This window comes from Lonchura striata, chromosome 6, assembly GCF_050655825.1.
Source record: "Lonchura striata isolate lonStrDom1 chromosome 6, ASM5065582v1, whole genome shotgun sequence".
Lineage (NCBI taxonomy): Eukaryota > Metazoa > Chordata > Aves > Passeriformes > Estrildidae > Lonchura > Lonchura striata.
In genome coordinates this window covers 29,057,317-29,067,078 of record NC_140708.1, presented here as the reverse complement: position 1 = coordinate 29,067,078, position 9,762 = coordinate 29,057,317, and positions in this window count along the sequence as shown.

Genomic DNA, 9,762 nt, shown 5'->3' with positions numbered 1-9,762 from the left:
GTATTCAATAGTAGCAAATACACAGTAAGGAAAGATTGTTTCACAGCTAGACTCTACAAAATAGAAATTCACATCTGCATGGGTATAGCTAAAAAATGCATTTTTTCCCTCGTGGATATGTACCCCAAAGACCCCTTCCATTATGATGCTATAAAGTTGGACGAAGGCATTATATAATTGTTTTCATCACTTTCAGATCTTAATGAATCATATTTTATTGTAATATATATTCATTGCTTTCCTCAGTTAAAAAGAAAGTTACTGCTTTTATCTTATATGAAAAACAAGGGAATTTGATAAAGCATTCATTATTTTCATATTACTAGTATTAACAGAATAGAACTAGAACTATTTAATTTTAGATCTTCATAGCTAGCTTGTTAATAACTCATATTTTCCTGTGTTGTATCCTACTATTTTTTCTATTTTTTCCCAAATATTCTGCATTCTTGAGAAAAAGCAAATCCAATGAGTGGATAAGTGCAATATTCATAGAATAAACAGGCCCCTCATCCAGGACTTGGAGTGGAACGTGCAGTGTGAAATGTTTGCAATTCTCTATTCATGCACTCTTAGGGAAGGCGAAATGCAGGGGAGGGGGCAACTGGATGAAAACAGGACCCTTGGGTAGGTAGAGACTGACAGCTGGGGTGGCTTGGGTTGGGAAGGGCTGCTTTCCATAAACAAGTATCACCTGTTAAGGATTATGCAGCATGTTGCCAGGATTATGTACAGAATGTGCATTAACATCCTATTCAATACAGGACTTCTGAGCTATGCTTGAAACACTCCGTATGTCACCCATGCATGATTCTGTCTTCTGGCTTGTCTCTGCTGGTTATGTCCTCTGTTGCACTTCGGATTTGGTGGTAGCTTCAGAAGGGAAAATAATTCTGCTGGTGCAGTCCCAAGTTTGGCTACTTTGTTGTTCCTTGTATTTATTGCAAGAGCTATGTGAATATTATTACAGATGCTGACTTTCCTGTCCTTACTTTTAACCTAAGAAGAAAAAGTCTCCCTTTTATCTGGGTTGATTCTCACCTGCAGAATTTTACAGATGTTTTGGAAATTGATTTCATATGTCTTAGCTTGCAAAGGTGGATCTCTCAGGTCCTAAATAAAGTTGGGCAGAAACTTTGCTCTTCAAAAGAGGTATTGTCTTAAATTCTCTTTGAATGGAAGGAGAACTTCCATCTCTCAAAAACAATGTGACTTTACAGGTAGCAGCAAAATCTACCACCTTTGAAAAACTGGACTATTTTTGTAAGGTGCAAGAGAAATGTGAAAACCAGAGCACTTGCCTCTCTGAGCTCTGGAAAGTACATCTCCTGTGGCTCTAGTTCATTACTCTGGAGAGGAGATGTACTTCAGTTTTCTGCTTTATTTTTGTCCTGCTGTTCTTAAGTTTGTCAAAAAGCCTTAATATTACCAGAGACCTTTGCATTCAAACAGAAAAATGGAATTCTGCAGCTGTACCGAAATAGTATCAAACGTGATTTTGGAAAATCTCTAATACTTTCCCAATTAGGAGTCTGGTTTTGAGGAACCAACTTAATTATTTCACACTCTTGTCTAAATTGGCAAGAAGCCCACGAGCATCAGTAGAGTTAACACTGACAGAAAACCCTTGTGGGTGCTCAGCATGGACCGTTCTCAGCACAAGCAAGCTCTGTGCACTCTGTTCCTGCACCTGCAAAGGGTGCACAGGACTGCTTAGCCTTGGTGCTGCTCTGCCATGATCCACTGTGCTGCAAACCTTGCAGCTCTTTCAAACCAGCTGGAGCTTTGCTGCTATTTGCTGGTGCTTTTCCGTCACCAGCAGCTCCTTCTCTGTCAGCTTCAGGTGCTGTTTAGCCACGTAGTGAAGTGCTGTGTATCAGTGCAGTGTTTGATAGCTGCCAACAGTACAAGTATGATGGTTTGAGCATATGTTTGTCTAAGTTATTTTGTTTTCATTTGCTTTTTGTTGCTTGCTAGAAGCAGGGACCAGCACTGCGACGATGCATGGGGAATGTGTCCGCACACTTGAACTGTTTGATGGCCTCTGCTAACGCTGCCCAGTGCTTGTGTTGCTCTTTCTCTCCCTCTCTGCTGCTCAGTAGTCATGTCTGTTGTGTGTGTCTGTAATTTTCAAATAAAGTACTGTACGTAAGGCCGGATCCAGAAGCCCCCAGTCAGCTGACTCTGGGTTGGGATGTGGGTTGCTGTTGCTGCTTTTCCTCCTCCATCTTAGACCCAATTTGGAGCAAAGCACAGGTGTCTGTAAAAAGTCACCCATAACTCTACTTTGGGGTGCCAGTTTTGCAGGGTGTGCCAAGGGTGGAACGAGGAGATCTTTCCTCTTGGGTGCCCTTGCATCAGGGCCGGGACTCCGCAGCAATTCCTGGAGCAGAAGCTGCGCCGCACTGCGTGCGGACATGGCTGGCATAGTCACAACAAATTAGTTTCCCCCATTTTATATTGTCAGGGCTGGGCTGGTCCCATCTACTATGTTCTTCATTTGTTCTTGCATCAAGGTAGTGTTGATTTTTAGTTGGAGAGTGCAATTTTTTTTTTTTTTTGTTTTGTGTTTGGTTTTTTTAATAAATAAATTTGGGTTAAAGCTTCACACTGGCGTTTTACAGACCTGTTCTTGTCAGCATAAGCCACTACTGTCCTGAGTTGAGACTCCTGTTTGTTACTGAATTAAAATTATGGGAATTATGTTGATCATTTGGAAAGAAATTAGAAAAAAAAATTAGAAGTAATAATATTGGCAGGGGGAGAGATAGATAAAATATGAGGAAAAAGATGTTTCTAATATGGCCATGAATTATTTGGTCTGACACTGCAGGTGCTTTCTCTGTATACGTGGTTTAAATACATCACTGCTCTGTGACAGGATTTTTTGTTATTGAGAAAAGTTGGTTTTTTTCAGTCCCTAATATGCTATGATAATCTGCATCCTGAAGCCACCAAAAGAAGAGAATCATAGGTTATATGCCTGTTGTAGTTGAGGCAGTTTGTGTGTCTGGGAGTTTGCATACACAAGGTTCAGTAGGTGGAGTGGGCAGGCATGGCTGTTCCAGACCTGTCCATGTTGGCAGGAACAACCCAGTGCTAGGAGTGCTCCTGGAAAAATGCTGGCTTTGGTGACCTTGCCCTGATGCTCAGAGTTATTTGGTTACAATGGTACTTGTCTTGATCCCTGTTTGGTGGAGGAGAAAAACAGGTGGAAGGGAGAATCACTTGGCATTGTAAGAACTTTTTGAAATAGAAAATTTAATATTTAGGTAAATATTTCAGGTTTCTCCAAATATTCCCCATCAAAGTTGTTATTGACTCTGTATTTGATGACTGAAAAGTAAGCAACATGGCAGCATTCTCTGTGCAAACAGTTCTTTTGTGGTTGGAGGGCTTGTTCTTGAACTGCTTGTGGGTCACCAGGGAAGTAGTAATAAATAAACAAAATCCCATCATCACCCTTGGGTGATGACTAGAGGGGCATTGAATTCTCTCCTGACTCTGGGTCCCCCAAACACATTAATTTTGTTTGTTTCTGTCTCCTTATAGCAGGACACAAAAGAATAGTGCAGTCACTGGAACTTAGCCTGTAGCAATTAGTAAACTGGAACAAATAAAAAAGAGAAGAAAAATAAATGTTTTTTTTTTAATTAAGTATTTCAGTGAATAGCTGATTTAACTACTTCCTATCTTGGACTTTCAGGGAGGGAGGGATTTAGTTCTGTTTCCAGTTGCTAGGAAGAACTTTTCTGTGTCATGCTGAACAGGCTTGCTGAAAAGCCTTGCTCATTACTCGTGATGAGCTCAAACCTGGAATATTGCAAAAGCAAAGCGTGTGTAGCATTACAGTGGCCTTTTTGTACTGAGGGTCTGAAGTGAGTGCTGTGGGGTCAGTAGTGTACAGAGTAAGTGCATTTCTGCTGTCTGGCTGACTGGCACATGACATCAGTGCTGTTCTTTTATTGCAGATTTAATTGCAGACAGCAGTGCTTATTACTCTGCTAGCAGTGTGTAGGGAGAATCATGTAAATGAGCCTACTCACTTAGGGCTCAATATCAAATGTCATGTCAAGAGAAGTCCTGCCAGCAGCTTGATTGATTGCTACTTAGGCTAAAGTTCAGATGCAGGTAACGCCAGGTGGGTGTTGAAAGCAGCTCAGATGGCTGTGTACATCTGTAGCTGTTTCCAGAGCTGTTAATCAGCCCAGATTATCTCTGCAAACCATGGGTAGTGAGTTACTGGGAACCTAAACCTGTTGGTGAAGGAAGGCTGAAATTTGTTGGAGCTGTTGTGCTCTTCTGCATTAGCAGAGCAATGGCACATGTCTGTACTGGAAGCTCCTAGAGAGTTTGCTGTCCCAAAGTTTTAGTTGACCAAAAAAAAAAAAAAAAAGTGGATCTAGGCCTGGTCTAAGTGAAATTTTGCAGTGGATTTCTTGGGTGGTTGATGTTCTTCATGTGACCTTGAAAACTAGATGCTGTTGTCATTTCTGTGTTGGTGTAGAGCTCTGTTTTTTAGTGGCTAGGTGGTGGGAATGTACCTGCTGGGAGCTTGGAATCTTGGGAGAGTATGTCGGTGACCAGAGATAGAGAAATGTGTGGCTGGTCTTAGTGTGTGTGTAGTCAAGTTGGTGACACTTTTTTGTCTTTTTCTTGTTGTGTTTTAAAATTGGGAACCAATTTGTCTGTTCTGCTTTGGAAAAGGTCTAGAAGTTGATGTAGTTTCTGTTGCAGTAAATATGAGAAGGAGTTAGCTGAGAGTTTTTTTGTTTGTTTTTGGGTTTTTTTTAAGAGAGTTTATGGGCAGGAGACCATTTAGTTTGTTTTGGGTTGCAAGTTAAGCTAAGAGAGGAAGAAAATGAGTCTGGGGAAATCCTTTTTTGTCGTAACAGCTTTGGACCATATTTTGTTGTGGCCTCTGATCCAGCTCCACTGAAGGCAGTGGAGTGAATATTGTTGATCATGTAGATGTTAAAGCTTTTGGTCATGAATTAATTCTTAAAGAGGTGACAGGTATCTTGACATTCACAGCATGTCATAACAAATGTGAGCTAGAGACAGAAATACTAACTGACAGAAATACTAGCTCCAAGCATTTTTCAGTTTTTGTTTAATGAACTTGAGATGCTGACCAGTTGGATAAAACTCTACAATGAACAACTCTTGCATGTACAGGTGTGCTCGAGTCTATGAGAGGTTTTCCTAGGAGAGGAAATCATATGCATGATAAAAAAAAATTTAGCTTTCTCAGTCATCCCAGTAAAACTGAAATCCTGGGAAGTGACACTTTCTGTGCTTAACAGTATATTTTGCCATAACTGGCAAGAGTTACTGTTAATGTGGAATTAGATGTCCTAGTCTGTCTGAACTGGAACAAAACAGATCTTTCTGTGACCAGTCCCTGAGTCTGTGTGTAAGCATTTGTAAAGACTGGATGCAGATTACAGTACTAGTTAACAAAATGAGCAACATTTTCTGTGGGCCAACACAAAAGATATATTAGCAGTGAGGAAAACAGATCTCCTTTTTGCCAAATGACTCTCTAAAATTTCCCTCAGCCTTCAGCACAAATCAGCTGGAACCTGTGAAGATTCAGGTGATGCACATGGTACTGGGGGCCTGTTTCTGTGACTGGGACAACAGAAGTGTGGCTTTATCCCAGAAGAATTGATGAAATCATCATAGTACAGTGTTTTCATTTGCTCTGGATATGACAGTGGTGGGGTGAATGAGTTGTGAAAAGCATAAGATCCCCCTTAATCCAGATTCACAGAATTTATTTGATTGCAGTGCCCAGTCCAGTACTATTTCAGAGCTGTCCTCGTGGCTGTGCCCTGTGTGAGATAGGGAATGCACTCAGAGAGGCTGCCCTCCTCTCTGTGCCATGATCAACTGCTTGCTCAGAGAACTGCAAAACAATGTAAAGTCATTGAGGTTTGGGATTTTTCCCTAGAGCAGCATGTTCTAAAGCAGTGCAGTAAAAACAAGTGCTTGTTTTGGAAATTTTAATCATGTCTCTGTCTGTAAAGGTGGAAACTCAGTATGGGTCTCTCAACAGAGAATAAGAAACACCATCTGTCTTGGGCAATTGTGTATGTGAAGATACAGAACAAAGATTTTATTTTACTGTGCCTAAAAGTAGATCTCAGCTTTTCTCTATAGGCATTTGTTAGAACTGTTGTTATTTTGGAACTGAACAGCATTTAATAATTGTTAATCAGGACTGCTCAAAAATTCCAGCAGGAAAGGAAAAGACAATTTGAATTCTGGACACATATTGGAGAGGGAGTTGTAAGAAACATAAAATATTGCTAGGTGCTTTATGAACCTAATATTTCTTCTAGGATTATCACAGATCCTTGTGATTGTGTCCTGGCATACACTCATGCTGTGGTACAGTAACTGGTCAGTGACACCTCTTTGCAAAAATTCAGAATCTTGGGTCTGATGGACATGTGTGTATTGGAAAAGATGAGCCTAAAAAGGCCTTGGAGTAGGCTTCAACTGATAAAAGACCTCCTGATTTGCATGTTCCAGATATGCTGAAATAACTTGCCTCAAGGCTTCAGCTCCTTCCAGGCATCTGCCATCACCCACCCTGGCAGCTCACAGGTGCCACAGTCTGACAGGTGGAGGGGGGTGGAAAATATTAGTGGAAAGGGAAATTCAGGATGCCTGCTGTCACTGGTCTTCCTGCTCCTCAGCCATGCCTGAAGTCAGAGCTCTGCTGGGCCAGAGCAGGACCAGACCCTTGGCACAGTGTTTGCCATGTCCCACAGGGCTCTGCCAAGCACACTGAGTGATCTTTGCTGACCTGGGTGCTGCTGCCCAGCCAGGATGCTCCCCCTCCCTGGGTGCAGGACCCTGGGAGCTTGTGAGGGACTGCCAGAATTTGAGAAGTGTTTTCTCAGAGATATTACAAGTTCTTGCAATATGAACCTCTAATGTTTTCAAAGACTCAGGCAGAAAGGACTTGCTAACCAAACTGTACCTGTCATCTCCCAGTTCATTGATTGCTTGGACCAAAGGTGGTGCTAAATCTGATCTTTATCTGTAATATTTATATTTTGTTGAACTTTTTTTTTTTTAAGTGTTTGATAAAACAGTTGCAGTGTCCTTCATACATGAGAAATTTAGTCCCAGCTTGGGACATGTCAAAACTCCCTGGGCTTTCAGGGCCCGGGATTGTTGCCTGTTACCATTTGAGCAGGCTTGCAGTGTTCGGGGGGAGGTGGGAAAAGGGTACTCTATCTTCAAATGCTTGCAGACTGTAAGAATTGACTTGTGATTTGTTTGTTTGTTTGTTGGTATTTTGTTTACAATGCCTCTTATGCCCTAAGGAAAAATAAATTTTTGACCTTTTTAATTGTGATCCAGTTGGTTTGTTCTGTTGGGGTTTTTTCTTCTAATATTTTCAGTACTGTTTTGATTCCACTTGAATTCCACTGAATTTATCTTTCTCCTAATAACTTGTAATTTGTGTGTTCATGCAATTGCAAATTTCATCTTAGGCTAAATGGATGCAGAACCTTGTCTTGTTCCCTGGCTGAAGTTGTTACTATATGCTGTATTTTTGTATTTTTTCTATTCCACAAAGTTTATGGAAAAGTCACCTGAGCCCTCATGAAGAACTTTAGTCTGTGTTGAGCAAGTTCTTAAGATTTACAGTACTCAAGGAAGGATGTTTTTTGGAGAAGGATAGGATCAAAATAAGAAGAAAAACATACTTTGACAAAAGTAGTCCTTTGGTTCTGTGATTAGAGTTGCTCTGCTAGGTGGGATGAGCTCTGTGTGCAGCCTGCAGAGCAGTGGTGCTTGAACATGGGGTACTAAGGTCTGATCCTGCAAGGCTTCTTGGCACTGCTGACTCCTTTTACCTGTCTTTGGGGGTTGGAGGCCCAAATAGCTCAACAAGTAGAAGGTCATTGCTGTGCAAAACAGCAGATGGGTAAAACTGAAGTTTCTGGTAATGGATCCCCTCTCCTTATGCAGGGACATCACTTGGGGATGCCAAAGGCAGTGGATTAGGGGATATATTGGGTGAGGAGGTTATAACAAGGGATGTAATACAGAGGGCTAACAAGGTTGTTTTTTAGCTCTTCAGTTCCCAGCCTGACTGCAGATGTGCCTCTGTGCTGGCACATTGGTGGGTGGTGCACAAGGAGTCCAGTTTGGGCACTCCAGCTCTCTGAAGGATGCCAGGAATTGAATCTGATGCAGCACACACTCCTGGGCTCAAACAAGTGTGACTGGAAACTGCCCCCTCTTCCTTTGTGCTGAGTGAGCCAACCAGCTTGAAAGGGTTTTTTTGGGCTGGTGCAATCACTATTTACTGATGTGTCCCCTTGTACACTGTAACTTACGGTTAACTGCTCACCTCTTGCCCATTTTTCTCGGAGAACCACTACCAGAATTGTGCTGCACTCGACTGATTTTTTTCTGGTCCTACTTTAGTGTATTTGGGGTTTGTTAAAATCGATCTCGGGAGGAGCGGCGGCTGAGCCGGGCTGGGCACTGGGCACCAGGTGGCGATGCCGGACCAGCGCTGCAGCTCCTGGACCACTTTTGGGCATCCTCCCGCTCATCTTCCTCCGCCTCCTCTCGGCCCCGCAGCCGGGACAGCCCGGCAGCAGCGGCGGGGCTGCCTGGCTCGGGAGGCTCAGTTCTGCACCACAGCCGGTCTTGGTGCACAGCAGTTTGGCGAAATATGGAAATTACAGCTCTGGTTTGGATGTGGTGAGGGAGGGCAGGGCAGGGTGACTCCAGCGATGCTCAGCAGAGGAGGATGCAAAGTCACTGGGGCTGTTGCACGTGGCAGCTGCATGAGGGGCTGCACAGCCTGAGGCTGGCAGGGGGGAAGCCTGGTGGTGTGCCATGGTCCCTCTTGCTGGTGCTGAGCTCACAGCATTAGCACTTAGCCTGTGGCAGTGCTTGGGCTCAGCGTGCTCAGCAGGTCGGTGCTGCCAGTTTCTAGGGCGTTCTGTGTTGTACTATGCTGTCCCTTGCTCCTGAGGGAGTGAGGAGGCTTTCCAGACCCACTAGAGGTCCTCCTGTCCCAGGGAAAGCAGGAGCTGGAACAGCTCTTGGAGGGCAGCATGCAGCTGTGCAGACTTGCCTTGTCCCAACAGCGCATCTCCTCAGGCTGGTGCTGGAGAAAGCTGGGTTGGAGAAGTGGTTTTGCTTTACCCAGCCTGGAATGTTTCAGGCTACTGAGGAATTGTTAGAGTAGAATGGCTTCAACTGGAGAGGCTGAGGACACCACTCCTGGGATGTCCCAGGCCCTTGGCAGATGGAGCACCCACGCTGAGGGAGAAGATGCCACCTCAAATATGTCATGCAAGAGCATGATCCAGATAGTCTCATCTACTGAATAGTTAAACAAAGAAATGAGGAGAAAAATCTCACATTTGTTATATTGTAGGTGTGCTCCTGAGCAGATACCTGCAGCAGAGGATTGGGTTTTGAGGGAACTGGCGTGATCTCTGGAGAATCCAAATTCCCTTTGGGTCCTTGTGTCCCTTGCTACATACTCAGGAAGCATCTGCATCTTACCTCAGCATCTCGCTAGGCCAGAGCTCAGACTGTCAGTGGGCCTTCTCAGCATGTTGCTCACTTCAGGGCTAGGATGTTACTGCCTCCTCCTAGGCTGAGCAGAATGTCCTGGGTTTCCTCACAGCACAAGTTCTTCCTTGTGCTGGTGGAGGATGCTTTTTTGTGGAAGAGACTGTAAACAAGGCAGTGAGAGTAAAGAAGCCTTGA